At 51.2% G+C, this 25,441-nt stretch overlaps 1 pseudogene; it reads left to right on the top strand.

Annotated features, from left to right (window-relative positions):
- The first annotated feature begins 9,739 nt into the window (after positions 1–9,739).
- LOC140693898 (tripartite motif-containing protein 16-like) lies at positions 9,740–25,129 on the top strand (annotated as a pseudogene).
- Positions 25,130–25,441: the final 312 nt, after the last annotated feature.

Below are 25,441 nucleotides of genomic sequence, written 5' to 3'. Positions count from 1 at the left end.
CCATTTGGAAAAGACTGTGGAGATAACTGGTTAGAAGTGCATAACAACAGTCTAGGACAGATGCAGAGAAGTCTTGTCCAAGAGGCAGGTTGCAGGTGATGGACAGTCCTCATGAAAACCCCTAAGTTGGATACGTGCCAGAAATATAATTTTAACATTAAATTAAAAATCTCACAACATTGTAAAATGACTATAACTCAGTTTTAAAAAATGAAAAAAAGGCTATTCCTCTCCTAAAAAATCAAATGTCACAACGTTGTAAATCAACTATACTTTAATTAAAAAAAATCAGATACTACTGCTTAGCTCCTAAATAGGAGGGAGCACTCAGCTGTTATGTATTAAGGACATTACGTGTAACGTAATGTATGTGTGTTTGTAGAGATCTCAGGCATTTCATGTAGATGAGATATCTCAGCATCAGAAGTTAAACTAGAGGGAAGCCATGCAATGCAGTAAGTGTGGGAGGGCCTTCAGTAATCCCTAACACTAATTTGATATAAAACAGTCTATACTGGAAAGAAACCCTCTGATTATCTTAAATGTGGGAGCACCTTGGCGGTGACAGGCCCCGTGCAATAAGATTATCTCTCTGCAAATGGCCATGGTGCCGAGGTTGGGAAACCCTCAGAGAAGCAGTCGGTCACGGCGGCATGTGACCAACAGGTGGCAGTCATGTCTGCTGCCGAGCTGTTAACTCAAAGGCGTTCACCAGCCGCACAGTTAACAGTCCATCACTCTTACTGCAACACACATGCACACAAGTTATTTTTAAGTTGTCAAAGTGAAATATTCTTTGCAACAGATTCAAATAATATAGGAATATATAAAATAAAATGGAAGGGTTCCTCTGTTCCCCCTTCAAGTCTTACTGTTAATTAAAGAATTAGGTTTGAATCTGTGTTATCAATCCAGATTCTTTTCTTAGGCATGTGTTTGTGTGTATGTATATCTGTGTGTGTGTGTGTGTGTGTGTGTGTGTCTGTACACACATGTAACTGGGATTGTACTATTTCTTTTGTTTTGCAGCTCACTTTTAGTTCTCAACGTGATACAGTGAACGTCTTTACAAGGAATTTGGAGCCACCTGACTTTTTAAATGGATGCATAGTGTCGTGGTGTATGGATGTGCCATGATTTATTTATATATCTTTTTACTGATGGGCGTTTGAGTTCGTTCCAGTTTTCTTGCTGATACAAGCAGCTCTGTGGTCATGCTGCTATTTCTGTAGGATAGATTCCTGGAAATGTGATGGGTCAGGGTGTATGAACATCAGAATTGTGGTGAATCGGCTGTACTAATTCATGCTCTAACAGTTTCCCCACACTCTCAGCTATACGGGACACCATCAATATTTTACTATTTTTAGTTTATATCTTACTATATTTCATCCTTAATGGGGTTAGATGTCTTTTTGTATGTTTACATTTTCACATGCTTTTAAGTCCATGAATTGTCCATTCATTTCCCTTTCTCATTTTTATATTAGGTTTTCTTTTTATCAACTTGAAGTAGCTCTTTATATATTTTTCTTATTAATGCTTTGTCTGAATTTTGAGTTTGAATAAAGGATGAGTTAGGGATAAAACTTTATATTTTCTCAAATAGCTAGCCAATTGAACTAACAGCCTTTATTAAATAATTCCTTCCTTTCTTGTTGTAATGAAATGCATGCATACCTGGGCCCAGTGTTAGACACTGTTCTGTCTAATCTTGAGCTGGGTTCCCATTGCTTTACTCACTGTCTTGTGGCTGGTGCAGAAGGAGGGGGGATGTTAGCTGTGTACTGAGATGTACAAAAGCCACGAGGGAGGAGAAAACATGGCAAGGGATTGGAAGAGCCAGAGACTAAAGGAGGAGTGTGGGTGAGAGGAGACGGGGTGGCGTTGGGTTGCGAGTGGGCTCAGAGTGGTCAAGGCACTGCAGGGTGCTTACAACTGGATCTTTATTCTTAGAGCTAGGGAGCCAGGGAAGGATTTTAACTAGAGGAATAATACGATCAGATTTATATCTTACTCTGCTTTCTCTGGGCTTCTGTTTCCACCTACGATGGAGTAACTGGTACCAGACTAGTCCTCCCACTGCAAACTTGTGTAAAATTTGACAAAACATAAGCGGTAACTATTTTCAGGTGGTGAGTGACAGGCAGCACGAAGGGCCTGATCCCTGACAGCAGGAGGAGCTCTCGCGGTGCACCCCATGGCCACCCACCTGCCTGTCAAGGAGCCATTCCCCAACCATGACACATGGTGCTGGAGTCTGACAGAGCCCGGTGGGCCCACTAAGCTGAGTGTCCAGAAGAAATCAGGGTCCCAAGCAGCTGAGGCAGCTAGAAACTGTGGGGTGAGGCACACAGAGGAGGGAGTTGTGTAGAGGAGCCCAGTGCCCCACGCATGTGCATGACGGCTCAGTAAGGCTGGTTCAGAAAAGCTTTCCCTGGATGCGCCGTGGAGGAAGGATTGGAGGGAACAGTGATGGGGTGGATGCAGGAATTCCAATTTGGAGGCTGTTACTGTAATGCAAGCGAGAGACAGTGGTGGCTCTGACTGCAGTCATGGGACACAAAGGGTGAAGGTTCCTGAGATCCTTGGGATGGAAGATGGTGATGGAATGGATACGGGGGTGAGGGAAAGGCATGCTGCCCGGGTTTCTGGTTTGTAGTCTGGTTGGATGCCGGCAGCCATCTCAGAGGAAAGAACCACGAAGAGGGCCAGCTTTGTTGGGTCAGGATCCGGAAAGGTCCTAGGTTTAATTCTGGATGTATTCGGTTTGAGGTGACTGTGAAAGTGAAGTTTTAATATTTAGAATGTAGTTGCAGACAGAGCTCTGAAAGTCTGAGCTGGAGACATCAACGTGTGCCAGTGGTAACTGGAGTCCTGGGAAGGGAAGAGCTCATCTGTGGAGAGAGAATAGCTTGGGAAGAGGACGTGGTCTTGGCTTGAGCTTCAAAGAGCATCTCACCTTTTTTTTTTTCAATTTTTCCAGGGAAGGGTAATTAGGTTTATTTATTTTAATAGAGGTACTGAGGACTGAACCCAGGACCTCGTGCATGCCAAGCACATGCTCTGCCACTGAGCTGTACCCTCCCCACAAAGAGCGTCTCATCTTTACCAGCCAGAGACGTGTCCAGTTTCCCACTACATTATCTTGTTGAATAATGTAGAATCTTACAATAACCCTGAAAGTGAGACAAAGCAAGTACTCTCTAATCTTATAGGTGGAGGAACTAGAGACTCAGAGGGCAAACGGCATCTGACAGTGGCTAATTGATGGCTGAGTGGAGGCGCAAACCCGCCTTCTGACTCCTGAACCCTGGGCGTCTCTGCTCGGAAGCCGACCACTGGGCTCCCTTAGGACTCCCGCCCACAAACACGTTTACTTTTTAAAGTTCCTGTTTTATGATTTTTGTACACTGTTAAGTTGTTATTTTAAAAAGTTGGAAAACATGGGAAAGCACAAAAAAGTCACTACGTGCAGTAATTTCATGCAGCTGTCCTCTGGCTGTCTGCATACATTCACACCTGGACACCTAAAGCTGTTCCTTTTGATATAATTTGTCTTACAGTGTACAATCCATTTTATGACCTGCTTTGAGAAGCTTAATGTATGGTGACCCTTTCCTCATGCCATTAAATAATGAGTAACTGGTTTTGAGTGAGCTGTTGGTCTGAGTCTTAGAAAAGCAAATAGAACAACTTGCCAGAAGCAAACAAGCCTTGTTGGGTGGATGACTTGCAGTACCACCCAGTGGCCTTTTCTCTTCTTACACACTTTTCATTGACCATATTTTCCTGCTTTTTGGAATGAATGGTGATGCAGGAACTAAAGTCTCGAGGTTTCCTGGCAATTTGCATTCCTTCCTGAAAAAAGGCCAGTAGCAGCTGGAGGTGCAGCTTGGCCTAAAGTTCTCATGGCAGAAGAGTTCAAGCTGGTCTCAAGGCATGTGATTTTGAAAAGTGTTCCTTTGTCAGGGAGGATGTTTCAGGTTACTTGCAGGCCAACCCAAACATTTTAAAATCACAATGAAACATACAGAAAGTGGACCAGCTGGATCCTGCAGCTCAGTGATGCCGAGGGCCAGGTCCTCTGGGTCTCTCTGCCTTGCCACGGTGAGGGCAGCATCCTAAGCTGGTCTCTTCATGTCATGGATGGTTGCCAGCAGCCATGCTTCATTGTCCACCTCCAGAGGGAAGGAGATCTGTTTCCCAAGTGTCTCTCTTAAGAGCCAGGAAGACCCCAGCAAACTAATTCTCGAATATCATTGGCCTCAATTTGCATAGACCCCCCCAATCCCTAGTGTGACCAACACCGGCCAACAGGCTGGAGTGACCACGTCTGGTGTAGATGAACCCAATCAGGTGTAAGGAAATACAGAACATTCTTCAACCTTCTAGTTTGCAACAGTGAGGTGGGAGTCAAAACCATATGAGCAAATGGGTGTCGGCGGTGAGGAAGTGGAAGTAAGACTGCAGCTTCCATGGTTCCTGTAACACAGCATCTTCCTTTGGCGGGGACTTCGATGAGGAAGAGAGTATATTGTGTATTGAGAAAATGACCCATTGTCCTCTGGCCTGGCCACAAATAATCCCTGGGGAGGGGGGCAGATTTTGGCTCTCAGATGGAAAATGTTTTTTCCTCCCTTTGTTCAGGAATCTAGGTTACTAGTCCATACTTATTATTAAAAAAAAATAAGTAATTAACCAAGAGGAGCCCATTCCAAGATGGCTGGAGGAGCATTAACACCATGCGGTGTGGTCACGCGCATTGTAATAGAACCTGTAGCTGTGTCCCGGTTAGCGTTGTTGAGGAGGAAGGTATTTCCCTCTACCCTTCCAGGTTCTTCGGGCTGGCCTAAGAATTAAATTGACATGAGACAGATTAACAGGAGGAAGTTAAAAGTTTAATAATATGCACGTGCAAGAGACTCAGGAAAACTGAGAAACTCACCCAAATGGTCAAAACCCTCTTCTTAAATACCACCTTCAGTAAAGACAAAAGAGGATGTTGGGGGCAGTGGTTTGGGACTTCAAAGGGGAGGAAGGCAATTCACATAAAGATGGAAAAGCAGATTTTGGTAAACAAATGTTTGCTGGGCCAGCAGAGACAATGGGACTTGGAGAGGAATCTTAACAGACAAACAAATGTTTGCTGGGTTCCTCCCTGTCTGCTACACCAGTTGGCACAATAGTTATCTCTGGTGAGAGCTCCTCTCCTGGAGCAGGTCCCCATTCTACATTCTTTTAGGCAGTCTGGGGAGATAAACAGAAAGACTTCCTGAGACTTCTTAAAAATAATCGGCCTAAACTAATCCGCATGCCAAAGAGACACACTTTAGGGTCTAGTTTTGCTCCCCTACAGCATCAAGAGTCAGCCTCCTGGGTTCAAACTCCAGCTGGTTCGGAACCCAGGATCTCTGGGCAAGGTCTTTAACCTCAGAAGGCTTGTTTTCCCCTTCTGCTAAACAGGAATAGTGACAGCACCTGTCTCAGGGTTGTTGCGAAGACTCGCCCATGGAGTGCATGCAGCGCCCTCAGCATTGATGCTGGTGTTTGTGTTATCAGCCGTGCACCCCTTTGAGCTTCACCAAACTCCACGTGCAGAGATGCTCGAACCATAGTTACTCCACTTAGATTTTTTTTAAGATGCATTCTTTTCTTCCATGGCTAAAGCAGATAGATATACAGTGTATGCTGGACAGGCCACAGAACAGCTGTTGTGATTAGCATAAAGTTTAAGTCAAATCATGTATGAGCCAGAATGACTTGCCCTTACCTCAGTATGTGAAAGCTTCCTCTGTCATCCTCTTTTAATGGCAAATATTTTGATAAAAAATACTGATGATCAGAATATTTGTCCCTCAATGCCAGAGTGGTTGCTGCCTGCCCTGGGCCCATCGTGTCCCTTGGTGCTAGGCAGGACAAATTGCAGCAATATGTTTTTGGTTCTGTCCCCTAAGGCAAAAGAAATAGAAGCAAAAACAAACAAATGGGACATAATTAAACTTAAAAGCTTCTGCACAGCAACAGAAACCATTGATGAAATGAAAAGACAACCTACTAAATGGGAGAAAATGTTTGCAAATGATGTGACTGATAAGGGGTTAATTTCCGAAATATATAAACAGCTCATACAACTCAGCATCAAAACAAACAAACCAAACAACCAACCAATTGAAAAATGGGCAGAAGACCTGAAAACAGCATGGAGTTTCCAGAAATCCTCCTTTGGGTGTTTGTACGCATATTTCTTAGCGTTGTTATGGAGGTTGGACAGAGCACAGTTCCAGGGGTGTGTTCAGCACAGGCCACATAACATGTCATGTCTTTGGGTCTGGAATTTATGAGAGCAACTGGACAGTTCGGTCGGGTTCCTGAGTTCTGCCTTTCCAGGGCACAGAAGGACCCCCAGAGGTTCCTGGGAGGCCCAGCTGCTAGTTCTGGCCCTGGGAGCCTGGCTGGCTGGAGGAGGGCTGACTGAGGGTGGACCAGGGCCACAACTGTGGGCAAACAAGGGGGACTGGGGAACGAGCCAAAGCCAGACCGGCTGTGGCTCAGGGAGGAGATGACCCCAGGGGCTCCCTGCAGGTGCTGCTCACAGGCAAGGCAGACCCTACTGGAACTCCCAGTCTTGTTTTCTGAACCAGTGTGTGTGTCCCAGTCTTTGTGAAGAGAAGGCTCGGGCAGCACCCGGGGACGGCCCCTCCTGCCAGCCTCGACCCACGGCGACAGGGCTCGGGGGCGGGGCGGGGTGGGGTGGTTCCGAGTCTCGGACCGAGTCTCCTCTGGGTTGGTTCTCCTCTCCTTCAGTTTGGTCTCTTGTCTGGCAGTTGTTAATCACCAAAACGGCCCATGAGGCTGTCTTCTCATTTTATGAGAGAAGCAGGGCTGGGGACCAGTTTGCTGATAGTGACCCTGGCCAGAATGGTCCCTGGGCCCACCCCCTGGGTGAACCAGGAGAAGCCTGGGCCAGTTTCTGGAAGAGTGATGCAGCTTCCAGCTCTGGGTCTCGGACTCTGGGTTTTACCAGGAAAGCTGGACGGTGAATTTGGAGGACGAGCTTAGGTGGGGCTCTCCCAGGTGACTCCACCCTCACTGCTCTCACCGTGGTCTCCTAAACGTGAAGACTTTCCATTCCAGACAAGGGTGAAGGACACAGTCTCAATAAAGTATCGTCCCTTAAAATTGATCAAATTTAGATATATGACTTGTTAATTTTGTTATTCTTATTTTCCACACAGTCTGATTGCCTGCTTTTTCTTAATTTCTGCAGGCTCGCGGACAAATACCACCTACGTTTGTGGATCACAGCTCTGCACGGCTTCACAGAGACGCAGATGAAAACTGCTCAGTGAGAATTTTGAAGCTATTTACTTAGGAGGAAAACTTAGGGGCTTCCTTTAACCTGAAATGGCCAGATAGAGTCTTTGGATTAAGAAAGCTCTACTTGAGGTCTTCCATATTCCTCAAGGTGATGGCGTGAAACCCACAAATTGGGAGGGGAGTTGCAGTCACTGTTCACGGGCCCTTCGGGAGTTTGTCAGCTTGTGGGATAGTTCATCACAGAATCCACTGGGTGAAGGATGAACGATTACCTGCCTGCCTGCCTGCAGTTACCTCCCACATGGTTCAGTAGAGTTTGAGTTCTCAGAATGCCGGGTGGGAAACCTCCCTCAGTTCCGGAAAGGAATCCCAAACCACGGTGTGGCCCTGGTGTCTGTGGCGGCAGGTTTGATTCAGGAAAGCAGGAAATTACATCCATTTTGCGAAATAGACACTTGCTTCATGCAAGGCTGCGTGCAGGGAGGCTGGCCTGGAGGGGAGGAGAGAGTGGTGTTGGGGGGCCGTATGACATCAGAGGGGCAGGTCTGATCTTGTCTTAACTGAGGTTAAGAGAGGACAAATGATTTTCCCAGGTCAGGCTGGGACCGAAAATTCAGCTTTCCTGTTTTCCACGCTGTTGTGGAACGTCTGCTAGCTCAGGGCTCCAGTGGGCCACCGGCTGGGCTGAGCGAGCCCTGTGGGGTTAGCGGGAGAGAATGGCGGGCAGGGGAACCATTCATGAAGGAGGGGAGGGTGGGCATGAGATGGTGGGGGGAAGAACAGGAGATGAGTGAGAGGCTGGCTCAGTACCCCCAGTGGGAACCTGAGGTTGTGGAACCGGTCAGGCAGGGCAGCCAGGCCACCTTCCCTCACCTTCCCTCTCCTTCCCCCAAAAGATTAAAGGCTCTGTGGCACTTGGGTGGACCAGTTCAGCCGCCAGAACCAGAGCATTCTGAAAAGCAACCCTATTCATGGATGTTGGCGAAAGCCCCGGACCAGTAGGGGCCAGGACAAGCCGGCTCCTTTCTCTCCTGGCCGGAGGTGTAAAACCGTGAAATGAAATGCGGGAGGCCCCTTCTGGGCGCCTCCAGCAGTGGGGTTGGGGGTACTCAGGAAACTTCGCATTGCTGAAAGGGCCGAGTGAGGCGATCACGATGTGCGTGTTCGGGGCAGGTGGACAAGCAGGCCTGTATCTGGATAGACTATTACAGTCCCCCATGCCATCCAACGCCATGCAGCATTTCTTGGATTTCTGAAATGCCTTGGTCAGTGACAAGAATCGCGCCTTGGTTTATCTGGTTTAATCCGGATCCCGCAGAACCCAACCAGGAGTGGACAGCCATGGGGAGGGGGATGTCTTGGAGACACCCCAACCCCCAATCTCAGGGGCGAGCTGGACCAGCACCCTCACCCCCCGGTTCCCTCTCTGTTCCAATAGCTTTCCAAATCCACTTGAGCATATCTGAAGAAATCCTGGGGGGAAGCTATAGACCCTCTCTAGGACACAGAAGTTGGGGGCCAGGTATCCTGGAATAATCCTGGGTCCTTTGGTACCCGTCTGGCAAATGCAAAGTGTGCTGTGTCCCCCTACCCAGCGAGGGGGTCTGGGAGCACTGTTCTTCGAAGTAGGTAGATGCTTATCTCATCCTCTGGCCATTGATTATGAGCTGGATTGTGCCCCCCATTCATACACTGAAGCCCTAACCTCCTCTGCCTGGGACTGTGGCTGTATTTGGAGACTGCACTTTTTAAAGAAGTCGTTCAAGTAAGATGAGTTCATTAGGGTGGTCCCTAATCCACATCTGACTGGTGTCCTTATGAAAAGAGGAGATTAGGGCACAGACGTGCACAGAGGAGAGACCATGTGAAGACACGGGGGGAGGACAACCGTCTACAAGCCAATGAGAGAGGCCTCAGAAGAGACCATCGCTGCTGACACCTCGATCTCGGACTTCCAGCCTCAGGACTGGGAGAAGACACGTTTCTTTATTTAACGCAGTCTGTGGTGCTTTGACCCACACACCATGTCTAGGAACACCTTAGTAAGTGGGCAGGGCCCCCCCATCCCCCCACGAGCCCCTGGGCAGGTGTTCAGGTGTCGGAATGGAGCTTTATGTGGAAGGAGACAAGGTCTTCCTGACTCTCCCGATCGCCACTGAAAACCCACCTGTAGCCTGTCTCCTGGAGATGGGAAAGGATGAAAGCCTGTCCTGTGGCTGAAGTCCTTACATTTTGGGTCCCTTTGAAACCTGAAAACAAAAAATGGAGCCAGTCAGGCCACGCAAAGCAGAGTGAACTTCTGCCCGCAGAGCTCAGGAATCTCTGGTCTTTTCAGAGCGGGCCTGGTGGCAGGGCTGAGTCTGTGGGGGACTGACTAACACAGGAGTCGGAGTTCTGGTTCTGGGCAGGAGGAGGGGCAGGGCTGGCCACCCTGAGCCTGAGCAGTCGGTCGGCCTGTGTCACCGCCGCTGGCTGGTGTCCAAGCTCGAGCGGGGTAATGACTGCGTGAGCTCCCCAGGGGGAGGAAACAGTTAAAACTCTGCAGCAGCTGCAGTCATCTGGGCATGGTTCCCTTGTCTGACTCGCAGCGGGATCCTGGGCCAAGGGGCAGACAGATGGACAGACAGCGAGCCTTCCACATGGCCGAGCTGGATCTGATGGCTCCAGGGCCACTGCCCGGGGTTCCCGCTCACCCGCTGACCACGCTCAGCCCAGACTCTGGGTTGGCCAGCCCGGGGGAAGGAGAGGACATGGGTCCCCTGGGGACCCCCCCAGAGGGGACAGTCTCTGCGTGGCCGGGCAGGCCCGGGGTGGAGGCGGAGGAGGAGGTCCTGTGTGACTTCTGCCTCGGGGCCAGCAGGGTGAGGGCCGTGAAGTCCTGCCTGACCTGCATGGTCAACTACTGCCCGGAACACCTGCGGCCGCACCAGGAGAACAGCAGGCTGCATGGCCACCAGCTGGCCAAGCCCGTCAAGGACCAGGACCTGCACATCTGCCTGGCCCACCGCCGCCCGCTGGTCGCCTTCTGCTGCCCCGATGGGCAGTGCATCTGCCAGGAGTGTGGCCAGGGTGAGCACTGGGGTCATGCTGCGGTCTCCTTGGACGCTGCCCGCAGGGACAAGGAGGTGAGTGCTGGGGTCCACCCAAAAGAGAGAGGTGGGGAGACCCTGTGCCCAGGGAAACTGGAGTGGGTCACTCTGTCCCAGCTCGGTCCTGCTGTCCCTGTGCCCACTCTGTCCGTGTCTGTCGCTCCTCTTCCTGGCAGTCTCCTGCTGTTTCTCACTTAGCTTTCGGTGACTGACCCGTGCTTGGGTGCGGGGCTGAGGGCAGAGGTGTTTCCCTCTGGCTGGATCTGGGTGGCAATGAATGAAATGCAAACTTCGGCAGAAATTCAAGAGCAAAGAACAAAACTTCCCCCTAATTTCTCTTCCCCACTTTACCTGAAATGAGAGATCAGTAGACAGGGCCCCTCTGGGATACCGGGCGTGACATCCAAGGGCTTGAACAGTGTCGAGGTAACAGAGAATGGGAAACTTCCCTCCAGGTACAATGTCAAGGTTGGCTTACCTGGGGAAGTAAACCTCATCAGACAGATGTACCAGAAGAGACTGAGAAACACTGTTCTCCGAGCCTGTGACTTTATTCCCATCAGATAGGGAAACTGTTTCCAGAACAACTGGCTTTCCTTTGCCCAAAAGCCGAGAGCCTGAAGAAGCTCCCGGGCTCGGAGTCACTGGCTGTTTCTCATACGTTGACTTTCCAGGAGCACTTCTTTCTCAGTGGGGAGTGCAGTTGACTTTTGTCCCACGCATCTTGTGTTCACACTCCCTGCAGCTCCCTGTTGGCACTGACCATGGCCGCCGGGGCCCGAGGCAGCTTCTGGGCCCAGGGACCCTGGGCCGCTGAGGAAGGAGCTTTCCAAGGACAGGCTACTTGCCAGGGTCCCTCCTCCATGCCCTCCCTTGGATTTCATCCAGTGTTAGTGGGAATTCTTCTGGAAAGCTCTGTGTTCCAGGTGCCAATGAGTCACGTTTTCCAGCTCTACAGTCCCCTTGCTAACTGTTCCCAGCACCTCCAAGGTCGGGGAATGTCCGGTCAGGAGAGCAGGTCACTGCCACCCACCCCCCACACTCACAGCCGAGATGAGACTCTGGGTCATCAGACAGGTGAGAGGACAGCAGCCCGGGTCCTTGAGGAAATCCGCCTTCGTGGAGCATTGCCAGCTGCTAAACGCTTTCCGTGGGTTTCCCCATCCAGTCCTCGAATGACTCAGTGAGGTGGTGACTCCTCATCTTCACTGCGTTTGTCCAAACTCCTGCAAACGGCTAAGTCAGGAAGTGAGGGATGGAAGCTTCTGGAAAGCCGCCCACTGGAGGAACACAGGCAAAGACCCCAAGATCACGGTATTATAGCCTTACTTTTTGTTTGTTCTTTTGCACACAAAACCTGCCACTCTTAGAGTAGCAAGATAAAGGCAAAGTGTACTGCTCTTCCCTTATTCAGGGTGTAATATCTGAATTCTATGATATGTAACTGGAAAAGGGATGTGTGCACACATTGAGAAACTATCTCTGTGAAATCCTGCAATGGATTTTACCCAGAAAAGGTCCCCCTCCTGCCCTGGGTGTCCCATCCCCCTCCTCAGAGGCAAATGCCACCATTTACAGTTTCTTCTGTCTCTCAGAAATTCTGTGCCTGTGGTGGCACAGGTACAACGTGAATTTGAAACGTAGTGGAAGCTGGTGCATGATGGAGACTGAGGGTAACTGTAACTTTGAACAGGGGGACTTGTGTGGAACCCCAAACTCAGACATCTTAGGAGAGCTGTGTGTGGGGAAGCACAGACAACTGGGTACCGGCCCTCGGACGGTTTGGTGCTGAACGCACTCGAGGTTATAGGTTCAATGCAGCAGCTCTGTGCCCCAGGTCCCTGGAGCTGGCCCAGGTCACAGCCTCTGCTCGCTGGTCTGCCTGTGAGAGTTCGTGCCTTTCCATCCTGTCTCCTTGCTTTCTATGCGGGGAGTAGGTACGCTCTGTAAGTATAGCCAGGCTCTAGATGGCCCTGCCCCATCTTTGGAGCCCAAGAGACCAGCTCAGAAGACACAGTTGATGTATGCGACAAGGCTACACCTGCCACCAGGGCTATTTTGCAAGTTTTGTTAGACATCAGTAAGGCTCCAGAAACTCAGTCTTTCCTCCAGCCAGCCCAGACCTGCTGGAGCTGCTTGCTGAAGGTCACTGTGGACCGCGTTAAGGGCTGGTTACTCAGGCAGGCCTGTCGTGCAGCGGGGACTGAGACTGGAGGGGTCAGCCGTGAGGACATGAGCAGCTGGGACCCTGCATCCGGTTCGCAGAGCAGCCGATCACTCAGCTCGCCGACTGAGCCCCTTCAGAAGCCCCACGCTGTCTCACGGGGCCAGTGGGCAGACCCTCTGTTTGGATCTGGGCGTTCTGGGTGTTCTTTGCTTGTTTGTTCTGTCTGATGGGCTTCCAGAGCCCAGCTCTCCCCAGTGGGGACTCAGCTCTTCCTCCTGCCTAGGCCAGCTTCCTGGGGCCTCTTAGCATTTTTTGTTAATTGAAATACAGTTGATTTACAATGTTGTGTTAGTTTCAGGTGTACAGCATAGTGACTCAATTATACACACACATATATTCTTTTTCAGATTCTTTTCCGTTGTAGGTTATTACAAAGTATTGACTATAGTTCCCTGTGCTGTACAGTAGGACCTTGTTGTTTATCTATTTTATAGTGGATCATATGGTAACTCTATTTTTAGTTCTTTAAGGCACCTCCATACTCTTCTTACTGGCTGGGGCCCCTTAGCTTTTAAGAGTGGCTGGTCTTAACTCCTCTCGCCTTCCCTGACCTCAGGCTCACTGCCGTGGAAGTGAGGCTGTGTGTGTGCGTGTGCATGTGCTTTGGGAAATTTGCACTCCTTCTGTGACTGCCTTTCTGTTTATTCTGACCCATGAATTGCATGTGACTCATTCCTGTTCCTCGTCAAGTTTTTCAAACATCATCGAGCATTTCCCACGGGCTAAGTGTGAGGCTTCCCTGCCTGTCTCAGGGAGTGTGGGCTCGAACCAGGAAGGCCGGGCAGGTCCCTGGTTCCCGGGGTTCCACAGGGCTGGGGACACAACTGTCCTGCCGCGTGTTCCGAGGAGGGAGGCCCCACAGTCAGGCCAGGGCGGGGATCTTGGAGAGGGAAGACGTGAGCTGGGCCCTATCTGAGATCTTGACGTCCATGTGTGGCAGGTCATTGTATCCAACCTCAGCATTCGTTCCAGAAGGTTCGGGACTGGGTGCTGACTGCAGACCCAGTCCCCAGACAGAGCAGGGGCCAAGTTCTGAGAGCCACAAGGCATCAGGGTTCGGGGAGCAGCTAACCAGCACTGTTCATGGCCCATTGGCTGCCAAAAGGCGGGTGCTCTGAGGCCATTCAGGAAAAGGATTTCCCCTAGAATTTCTGAGGAATGCCTTGGACTCAGTGTTATGTAACCTTGTTTTTCTCTTCTTTCTTTTTTTTTAAACATTTTTTTTATTTATAATGATTTTACAATGTTGTGTCAAATTCCAGTGTAGAGCACAATTTTTCAGTTATACATGAACATATATATATTCATTGTCACATTTTTTTCTCTGTGAGCTACCATAAGATCTTGTATATATTTCCCTGTGTTGTACAGTATAATCTTATTTTTCTATTCTACAATTTTGAAATCCCAGACTATCTCTTCCCACCCTCCGCCCCCCTGGCAACCACAAGTTTGTATTCTATGTCTGTCAGTCTATTTCTGTTTTGTATCTATGCTTTGTTTTTTTTGTTTGTTTGTTTTGTTTTGTTTTGTTTTGTTTTTAGATTCCACATATGAGCGATCTCATATGGTATTTTTCTTTCTCTTTCTGGCTTACTTCACTTGGAATGACATTCTCCAGGAGCATCCATGTTGCTGCAAATGGCGTTATGTTGTTGGTTTTTATGGCTGAGAAGTATTCCATTGTATAAATATACCACATCTTCTTTTAACCTTGTTTTTCTTACACATTCTCCTGGGCTGTAAGTGTTTCAAGAGCAGGGAGGGTCTTATATACTGGACTGGCACATAGTGGGTTCTGACCAGTGACCGAGGAACAGAGTCGGCCCGGGGAGGGGGAACTCTAGCATTCCCAGAGCAGGCTCTCCAGAAGGGAAACACAAAGGAAGTGACACCAACTGGGATTTCCTCTCTTCTCACTCCCTTTGCTGTTCCTGACCTGGCCACCAACCTCCGGGTGCCCCTCTGCCCTGGAGGTAGAAGCAAAAACGATTCTGCTGACATACCTTGTGGCACCAGAGGAGACTCTACACAGTGTGATGAGGGTCATAAAGCCAGCGGGTGGCAGGTGTTTGGACCTCGATGCCATGGCTTTTATACAACATCTGTTGTTACCCTGCTGACGCAGGCAGGACTCTCCATGCCCTTCGATGTGGAGCCGTCCCCGCTCATTGGCACTGCTGTCCTTTGGTGCAGGGCCCACCCTGGCCTGAGGTGTGCGCACTGCTGAAGTCCTGGGAAACCCCAGAGCCAGGGTCGGAGACACCCCGTCATTTTCTGGGAACAGGAATAACTGGAGATACTGATCTCCCAAAGCGGCCCCACCTATTGTGGTAATGGGGAGTGCCTGCTCTTGGGGTGACTCACTCAGAGGTCCCCATCAGACTCCGGAGTCCTTTTCTCCTTTTATGGCATCTGCAGACAGAGGGGAGATGCCCCCTCACTGGACACTGTCTGGGGGTCCCTGGATCATGCTGGGCCGGTCGCTTCAACATGCTCTCACAGCCACGCTTGCTGCTGCTGGGGTTCTGCTGTGTCTTCCATCTCCTTCGAACAAGAGTTCATGTTTTCCCACTACCATGAAGCAGTCACTGGGCGGGCCTTTTAGACAGACCAAGACCCCACGATTGCCCCCTAATAGGCCAGGCCCTGCTGCCTCCCCTGCCACCCACTTCTGGGCACCAAACCTCAGGTCTCTAGGTGGGAGGTCACCCGGGCTCTCTCTGCCCTGATTCAGTGCCCCAGGGCCTGAGCAAGAGTTACCTGCCTTCTGCAGGGTGAGGCGGATCCGCGCCTGCCTGGGCTCCCTCTGGAGCCTGGGATTCCCGCAGGCTCCAGGGGGAGGAGGGGAGCAGCCCTCGAGTTAGGGCTGCTCGTGCACAGCGACTCACAGTCGAGCGCACGTGCACGCTGCTGTTAAAGGGGTGAAAGCTCTGCTCTGTGCTGCTGCGGCCTTGTGTCCTCCGCAGCCAGGAAGGTGACGGGGCCTGAAAGTCTGCAGAGGCTTGGGTTTCGTGCCTTGGCAGGCTTCAGAAAGTGCTCAGGGAGCCCTAGGAGGCAAGACAGGAGATGGGTGGTGGGGTCCGAGCAGGTGAACCCAAGGTTCTCGGCAGACACTGGCCTCGGCCGGGAGGGTTCGCTCCGCCGGCCTCCAGGAGAGAGAGGGTCCCTGATGGAAAGCAGCCAGGGGATGCCGGTGACAGTGTCGATGCGATAAGGGCACCGCTGATGTTGATTACACTTACAACATGCCCGCCACTGTCCAGAGTTCCTGTAAACACGCATGGTCTCATCCCGTCCCCAGTGACCCCGTAAATTAGGCCCTTTAGCGTCTCCCCATTTCATGGTTGGAAAAATGGAAGTGTGGAGGCGTTAAGGTGATTTTTGCAAAGTCTCAGCTGCCAAGCGGAACCTGTGTGATCCCTCGCCCCAGTTCCACGCCTGCGCTGTTCTGAGGCTGGAAGGCCGGGGCTCAACTCCACTGACAACTGCGTGACCTTGGATAGGTGGCCCCATTTCATCACCCGTGAAATGGAGGTGATGGATTTACGCACCCTGGGCATGGTTGGGATGATACATGGTAATGCACAGAGATGTCTAGTGATGACCAGCGCAGCGCAACAGCTGGTGCAGCCGAGCTCAGCCCTGGAGGGGACCCTCTGTGCCTCTGCTGAGGGCTCTCCAAGCTGCCTTCTGAGAGCAGCTTCTGAGGCAGACTAAGATGGACAAGGGGCGATGGTGCTGTTGCCCCTGGGATCCCTCCCTGTGCCCTGGGCTCCCTCCTCTGTAACGCTGTCCTTTCCTCTTCCCAGGTGGAGCTTCGGGGCACCCAGTTAGACCTGGAGCGGAAGCTCCAGCTGAATGAAAATGCCATCGCCAGGCTCCAAGCCAACCATAAATCCGTCTTGGTAAGGCTGGCCGGGCTCCCCTGCTGGGCTTCAGCACACCTGACTGCTGCTGCGCACTCAGCCAGGCGCCCCCGGGTTGGGTCGTAGGACGGGGCGCAGCCGTGGGGATCCCTGCCTCACCCCTGCTGAGGGACCGGGTAGAATGAAGGTTAAAAGAGCAGGCTCTGGAGACAAGAACTGGGCCCATCTGTGTGGTCTGGGGCAAAGCACTTAACTCAGTGGTGCTTCAGCTTCCTTACCTAAGAAATGGGGCCCATGATGGTGCAGTCGTCCCTTGGTCTCCACGGGGACTGGTTCCAGGACAACCCCAGCCTCCACCATGGTGCCAAAATCCACGGATGCACGGGTCCTTTATATAAAACGGCCTCGTATTTTCATGGAACCTGTCACATCCTCCCAGATACTTTAAACCACCTCTGGGTTGCTTATAATAGCTGATCTAATGTAGACACTGTGTAAATAATTGTTGGCTTGGCAAGTTTGAGTTTTGCTTTTTGGAACTTTCTGGTATATTTTCCCCCAAATATTTTCCAGTGGTTGGTTGAATTTGTGACTGTGGAACCCAGAGATATAGAGGGCCATCTGTACCTACCTTTTTGAGGTTGCCATGAGATAATATGTATGCAGTGCTCAGAACAGTGCCTGGCACATGATACACACTGTGTGGCTGTTATTTGTTACTATTTTATGTAATTAAAAAAGTGACTAGACAGGCAGCAGGACTCCAAGAGGAACAGAAAACGGCACCTGGAGGGGCCGTTCAGAGAGCTCTCGGATGGAATGGGCGCGGGGGGCAGTGCAGGAGACTGAGGCAGGCCGAGAACGGGCCCTGGGCTGTGGAGCAGGGTGGAGGGAGTGCGAGCACAGGAGATGGTACCCAGGACCTTGCCATGAAGCTTAACAATGTCATTTCGAACTGGACAACTGTCGGGGGAGCTGTCAGCACCAGGACTTAAAGCCGCCACAGAGAGAAGGAAACCGTTTAAAACTCGGATTGATAATCTAAATATGATACGCCTGAAAGCATTTACAAGGGATGTTCACCCTGTGAAAGGGCTGAATCCCACATGCACAGGTGCCGTTGCGCGGACCCTCAGTATGGATCACGTGGAGCTTGTTTTATACACTTTTGAATGTAGCAGTCCATTCTGCACAGGTGTGCTTGGTCTGAAATCCTCAGGTGCTGTGGTCACCTGCACACGCCCTAAACATTTTGTGCCTGGCCCGGACACCGTAAGATTAGACGTGCTTTTGGCACAGATAGACCCAATGGGCAGTTTAACCGTGCATAATGAAATGCAGAGATAGGCGAATTCGTGCTGCTGATTGGTACAGAGAAGCCAGATTATTAATGTACCACAAGAAATATAACTATCAAGTATACTGCATGCACACCTTGCCCCGGTAGGAAAATCAATTTCAGAAACTCAAAGAGCAGCCCGACTGTCAGAGCTGGACCCAGAGGTCAGATAACTCACTCTCCCCTCAGATGGATGAGGGACTAAGTTAATGATTGGTAAAGAGTTACTTACAGCCTGGAGAGTCCATCCTCTTTTCCCGGGAACCCAGGATTCATATGAACATGAAGTCTTCCATTTATGATAGAAAATTGCTCCCCAATATGCAGGTTTCTCAGGTTTGCTTTGAGACAGCTGGATGCCTGGCTCACAGGCTTTTCCCTGCCCGCCATCCCCCAGGTATCAGTGTCCGAGGTGAAGGCCGTGGCTGAGGAGCAGTTTGGGGAGCTCCTTGCTGCCATGAGGAAGGCCCAGGGTGACGTGATGCTATTCTTGGAGGAGAAGGAGCAAGCGGCTCTGGGCCAGGCCAACGGCATCAAGACCCACCTGGAGCACAGGAGCGCGGAGATGGAGAGGACCAGGCAGGAGCTGGAGCGGATTTCTGCCATCGGCAACACTGTGCTGTTCCTGGAGGTACTGTCAGCCATACCGCGGACGCCAGGGGACACCCTCTGCTTGGAAGGGGACTGCTCCTTGATAAATGGGGTGCACAGGGAGTTCTGGGACAGAGGGAAGCAGGTCTTGACTCGGCAGAGGACAGGAGGACCGGAGGGAAGGCTTCCCAGAGTGGGGCGGCAGGAACCGGGTCATGGAAGATGAGTCACGTCCCAGGAGAAGGAACCGCGTGTGCAGAACCAAGGCAGAGAGGTTTGTGAAAGCACAGCCAATCTGGGGAGCTAAGTGGCTTTCACAGGATGGGGTGGGGGGTGCCGGGCACAGAGTGAAGGGAGGTGAGGCTGGCAGGGCCAGGCAGGTGTCTGGCTGTGAGAGAAGTTTGTTCATCCTGAAATGAAGCTGCAGCAGCTGGGGGAGGACGTCAGATGAAGAATGATGAGCTCAGGTCTGTGTGCTCCACAGACCACCCCGACTGCTGGGCAGAGGCTGGCCTGGCTGGGGTGAGAATAGTCCTGCTGCCTTTCAGAGAGGGCTGCGTGTGCTGGGTGACTGAGGAGTGACTGAGGACGGCCCAGCAGAGGAGACGGGGCCTTTCATTACACGTGCTGTTCGTTGTAGGTTAAGCCACATGCCCTCAGAACCAGACCCGAAGGACACGAACCTGCAGGGAAGGAAACTAGGTTGTGAATTCCATCATCCTGGGTCCATCGGTAGAGCGCTGTGTAGTTTTTGGCAAGACGCTTAACCTCTCTGGGTCTCAAATTCCTCATTTATCAAACAACCAAGGCAGAGTCAATCATTTCCGAGGCTCCTTCAGCTCTAATATTCCTAAACACAAATAATTTTGGATTGTATGTTCGAAAAAATTCCCTTCTAGTTACAACAAAATGTTTGTTGTGAAAAAAACACTTGGAAAATACAGAAAAATATGAAGGACCACAATCCACACTCCCACCACCCAAAAATAAGCATCGTTAACCTTGTAATGACTAGGAGAAAGAGCAGCAGGCAGAAAGGGAGACGGAAACACTGAAGGATGTCCTGTTCCTTCAGCTTTCAATATCAAAGCAAAGGAAATATGTCATGCATTTCCACAAAGAGTATATAAATAATTTCTCCTTATTTTTTCATCTTTTGTAACTTTAACATAAAAAATCTAACAAAAACATATTTTAGTACAGGATAACTTAGTTCAATTAAACATAACTTCTTTTTCCCTCAATTTGCAGCCATTGGAAATGACCACATGTATTGTCCACCAGTAATTTGAAGTGTTACTTTTATCATATACGGTGCTAAATCTATATACAGCCTTAAAATGTTTATTTTTCTATCACGTCTCTGCCTTGGACTTTTTCTTCCATTAATCTAACCATTTTAGTACAACTGTTTCCATCACTAAGTTTTCTGCTGTATCCAGTCTGCAATTCAGTGCTTCAATTGCCTTTGAATTTTGATAACATGTTACATCTAAAAGCAGACTATCCTGATCACTGCCGAGTTTTGAAGCATAAACGGCTTAGTATGAAAAAGCATTTCAAACTCCAAAGCACAGAACAAGAATTGGGGAAAACTCTGTATCAGATTGAGCCTGGAAGAAAAAGTCAGCAAACTTTCTTGTCTGAGGATTTGTCTGCGATCTTCCAAGTGCTGCACCAGCTCCTCCATCCCAACCGTGGCTTGTGTTTAAGTTATTACAAAAAAAGTACTGAAGGAATGAATGTTGCAGGACTGCTCCCTGCATCTGGGCTGTTGGCATAGCATTTTGTTCTTTGGTTCCCTGTCTGGGTTGTGTGTTGCAGCTGTTCTTGGTGTCTAGTATCCTTTGATTTTTATTTATTTATCTATCTATCTATCTATCTATCTATCTATCTATCTATCTATCTATCTATCTATCTATCTATCTACTTTTGGGGCTTGTCTGATATTTTTTCATTCTTATTTTTAATTGAAGTGTAGTCGATTTACAATGTTAGTTTCAGGCGTACAGCAAAGTCTCCTGATTTTTAAAAGCCCGCTTTCCCAGTTTAAAAAAACAAATAAATGCTTCCTATGTTGTCAGACACTGAACTGGACACATAACCTGCACTCTCTTTGTGAAGCGCATGTTACCAGGAGCCCATTTTACAGATGTGGGAGGTTAACATTGAGGAGGGCTGCCTGGATTAAGGAATGCAGATGCCAGGGCAAGTGCTGCTGTGTTTCCTTCCCCGCAGGAGTACTGCAAGTTCAAGAACGCGGAGGACTGCGCCTTCCCGAGTGTTTACATCGGACTCAAGGACAAGCTCTCCGGCATGCGCAAGGTCATCGTGGACTCCACCGCGCACTTGATCCAGCTGCTGCAGAGCTACAAGGAGAAGCTCCAGGAGAGCTCCAGGGAGGGTGAGGAGCCATGCTCTGTGGTGTCTCCGAGCGGTCCATGGGGGAAGTGAGAGAGTCGGGGCAGGGCAGAATTGGGGCGGGGGGCCTCATCTTCAAAGCCATCCTTCTGCTAGACCGTGGTGCTAACAGACACTTACCTTGATGATTTTATTTTACCATGGAGACCCAGAGAACGTGATTTAGTCACATCATGCGATTGGCCGGCATCTCCAGGACTAGTTTCTGAGGTTGCTAATGCCTGTCCTTTCAAGTGAAGTCCAGGTCAGGCTGGCACCTTTCCTCAGCGCGTGTTACTTCATGGGCCACTGAGCAGGGTTCTCTGAGACATGACTGGTCTCCAGCCCCGTCTTCCCACTGGAAGCCCAGGGAAGAGTGGTGGTGGTGGGGCCCGGCTTCTTCGAGTCCCCTGCCCACCTGGACAGGTGTGCACACACAGCTCTTGATTTTCTAGAGGAGTACGACATCAGGACTTAGGTGTTGGCTGTCACTGAGCACAGACATCGGACCTCGAAGCCCAAGCCCCTCACCAGACAGCAGTTCCTGCCGTGTAAGTTGTGAGCAGCCCCTCCCCAGGCTGGCGGTCCGAGTGACGCTTTGGAAGCCAGCACGCCCCCCTCACGTAGCTTTCAGGCTCTTGCAGCCTCAGGTCCAGCCTTAAGTGGCACACTAAGACAACACTAATTTAAACAGATTTTGAACTTTTTATCTTGAGACAGTTTCAAACTTACAGAAACACTGCCAAAGCAGCACCAAGAGCTCCCATACACCTTTCACCCAGCGTCTCCAAACATTGGCACTTTATGTAACTACAAGGTGTGGCCCCAAACCAGGAAGTGAATAGCACTGCTGCAGGGGTGTTACCCCCACCCGTGGAATTGAGTCAGGTTTCAACATGTGTTCTTACTAATGTCCTTTTTCTGGCCAGAAGTCCGATCCAGGGTCAGAGATGTTTCCTTGTCTCCTTGGCCTCCTCCAGTCTGGGTCCGGTCCCTTTGTCAGTCTTGGCCCTTTTGAAGATCCTGGCTAGTTACCAAATGGCTCCCTTGTAAGTCTGAAGTGGCCAGAATCGCCCAGCCCATTGTCCTGTCATTGTGTGGGCTTGTCCCAGTCCGTTAGCATTTTAAAAAAGGCTGTGTTTCTAATCAGCACTTTGTTATGGTTAACAAGGCGGGAGGTTCAGTTCCTCGTGGAAGGATGGCATCTCTGCGGCCAAGGCCATTTTTGGGCCACGTGGCTACATTGTCTCTTCGGCATGTGCCACTGAGCCCTGCTTCTGCTTGTTTTCGGGGGGTGACCGCTGACGGGCTGACCCCTGAACCCCCTCTGCTCCGGTTATGACGTGATGGCCACTTCCTGTTCTTGCCACAGCTCTGCATTTTCCCCAGGACCTCTGGGCTTCTCCACAGTTTTTAAAAACATTTATCCTTTCCTGCTTCCTGACAGACGCACATCTATGTTTTGCAAACAGATAACAGTTAACACGAGGAGCTAGACACCCCTTATTCTTAACATTAAAATAAAAATGAAACACAGCCTTTTTCAAACATGATGGTAACTTTTCTTCTTTGAGTATTGCTACGGACTTTTAGCCTCTTTTGGACTCAGAGTGTTTCACGGGTCCAAGTTCCATCAAATTGTCAACGTGACCAGTGGGGAGCCACTTGTCAGCCGCCTCTTTGTCCTCTGAGCGTTGACATTCTGCCCTTGGCATTCTTCAAAGTATCATGGCGTTCTGGCACTAACCGAGTGTCCCCGACTCATTCTGGTTTTCTCGACCCAGGGCATGGCATCACATACTCTGTAAGGAGTCCTGAGTCCCCTTAGATGTGAGAGTATTCTTGTGCTGACTCACAGGGCCAGTGTTCACTGAGCATCTTCCTGGAGCTAGAAGCCCAGGGTAGAGTCCTGGATAGAATGTGGAGCTTACAGAGTAGAAGGAGGACACGTGTGAAACACATGAATAAGTAATTACACATCGTGACGAGTACCACGCAGTTCAGAGGGCGGGGTGCTCTGCGACGCAGTGATGGGGTGGTGGCCTCCGAGGAGTGACTCACAGCAGCAACCTGAACGGATCAGTTGGGATCTCTCAGACTCGGTTGGGGCGATGGCCCCATCATGGAGGGAAGAGTCTGTGCCAAAGCCCGGAGCCGGTTCAGGGTTGGGTGGGTCTGAGGTCAGGGGGCTGGAGCGTGGAGGTCAAGGGGGAGAGGGCAGGAGACGAGGCTGGAGATGCAGGCAAGGGCCAGTCCCCAGGGCTGTGCAGGCCAGAGTTGGGGGTCACTGCTTTATCCCAAGGGCAGGGGCACCATCAGAGGCGACATGTAGGCCGGGTGACATGATTTAGCCCACAGCACCCTGCTCCACCAGGGAGAAGGTGTGGGGTGCAGGAGATGGAGCTGCTGTGCTGGCTGGACGAGACTTGGCAGCGGCTTGGATGGGGGTGAAGTGGTCTGCTGAGTGGGTGGGACCCAGGGCTCAGCTGCTTGTGTATGTGGCAGGGAGGGACCAAATGAGGGAGGATTAGGACAAAAGAAATGTCAAAACTAACTTCGAGGGTGGCTTGAGCAGCTGGGTGCACGGGGGTGCTAATGTCCTCTGGGACCAGGAAGAGAATATGTTGGGGGGACTGTTTGAGGGGAGGGACTGTGTGTGGGGGAGTCTGCCCCATGCCAAGCAGTTCTCCACCAGCTGGTCGTCCTACAGTCGAGCTCAGTTCTGACACCGTCTCCCTGGACATGGACCCCACTAGACCCCCCCAACCCCCTCAGATGCCAGTCCCAAGCAGTAGGTCCCCAGGTGGCCCACACCTTCTGCCTGACTTGGCTGAAGTCAGAAGTCCCCAGGGCCCACCTGGAAGCTCTCCAAAGCCCTGCTGTTGGGGTTTTGTGGCGGCTTCCTCACGCAGGCACCAGTGGCCATTAATGCCAGTCCCAGCCCTTTTCCTTTCTCAAGAGAGTAAGTGTTAGGACTGGGGACCCAAGTTTCTAGTCATGACTTGGTCTTTCTGGTGACCAGCCAACCCCTCCAGGAGCCCGCCTGGAGTTGCCTCAGTAGAACAAAAGACACTTTTATGACCCAGGAAATGGCAAGGGTTTCAGGAGCTCCGTGTCAGGAACTGAGGTCAAAGACCAAATATTAGATGCTCCCAGGGGTCTTGTCACTCAGGAATGAATTGCAAGGTGCTCTGTGCTGGGAACGGGCTGCAGAGACCAGATACGTGTTTCTCGTTGTCAATCACAACATCACACTTGTGTTCTTTTTCTGGTTTTCACTCGCCTCTTGCCCGGGGCGGGGACCGCGGCTGGGTAGACGGGGACCAGGAGATGGATGTGTTCACGGGCTCTGGAGGCCGGCTGGCTTCGAAGGGCTCAGTCCGAGCTGGCCGTCGGTCCCTGACCTTCTGTATGCCCTCAGATGCCTGTGACGTCACCTTCGACCCTGACACGGCACACAGGTACCTCCGGCTGCAGGAGGACAACCGCAAGGTGACCAACACCACGCCCTGGGAGCACCCCTACCCGGACCTCCCCAGCAGGTTCTCACACTGGCGGCAGGTGCTGTCCCAGCACAGCCTGTACCTGCACAGGTACTACTTCGAGCTGGAGCTCTCCGGGGCCGACATCTACGTGGGCCTCACCTACAAGGGCATCGACCGCAAGGGCGAGGAGCCCAACAGCTGCATTTCTGGAAACAGCTTCTCCTGGAGCCTCCACTGGGATGGGAAGGAGTTCAGGGCCTGGCACAGCGACACGGAGACCCCGCTCAAGGCCAGCCCTTTCCAGAGGCTGGAAGTCTACGTGGACTTCCTGAGAGGGGTCCTCTCCTTTTACGGCGTGGAGCCCGACGCCATGACTCTGGTCCACAGGTTTGACTGTAAGTTTTCCGAGCCCGTCTACCCCGCCTTCTGGCTTTCCAAGAAGGAAAATGCCGTCCGGATCGTGGATCTGGGAGAGGAGCCCAGGAAGCCAGTGCCGGCCTCGCTGGAGGCTGCACCCTAGACTCCATGTCCCAGACTCAAGCTGACCACAAAGACGGGGTGGCAGCTTGGCTTTTATGGCTGGCTGGGGGTACAAAGTCCCGGCCAGCTGGTGGTAGCTGGCTTTAGAAGTCATGGGGGTCCCAGAGCGAGGGGAGGGGTCTCTGGCCACTGCCCTGGGCTCCACGCTTCACTGTCTTCTGTGTCGGTTGTAACCCTCGGGGCCCCAAGTCCTCCCATCCTTTTCCAGCGATGCTCTCCTGCCTGCTCACATGAGCGACACACTGTGCCCAGAGCTGGCAGCCGGGCATCTTCACAGTCATCAGACACCGCAGAGGAGGCACAATAAATCGCTCACTTCACCTCTCATTCTCCAAGTCCCAGACTCTGTTCTGAGTACTTCCCCTGCATCCGCGGGCGGAACCCCCACAGTGGCCCCCCCGGGGTGGGGTAGATGTTCGCATGTCCCCACTCTGTGGATGAGGAAGCTGTGGTCTGGTGTGCGCAGGGAGGGGGGTGGTTTACCTGCTCAGGGTCACTGTGGTCACACAATGAGTGAGCGGCAGAGCTGGGATTCAAACCCGGGGGAACTTTAACTACCACTCACCCTGCCCTTCCCCTCA

The sequence above is a fragment of the Vicugna pacos genome, unplaced genomic scaffold (assembly GCF_048564905.1).
Source record: "Vicugna pacos unplaced genomic scaffold, VicPac4 scaffold_20, whole genome shotgun sequence".
In the NCBI taxonomy this organism is placed as follows: domain Eukaryota; kingdom Metazoa; phylum Chordata; class Mammalia; order Artiodactyla; family Camelidae; genus Vicugna; species Vicugna pacos.
Note: the sequence above shows the minus strand (reverse complement) of the source record. Positions and strands in the feature narration are given on the sequence as shown.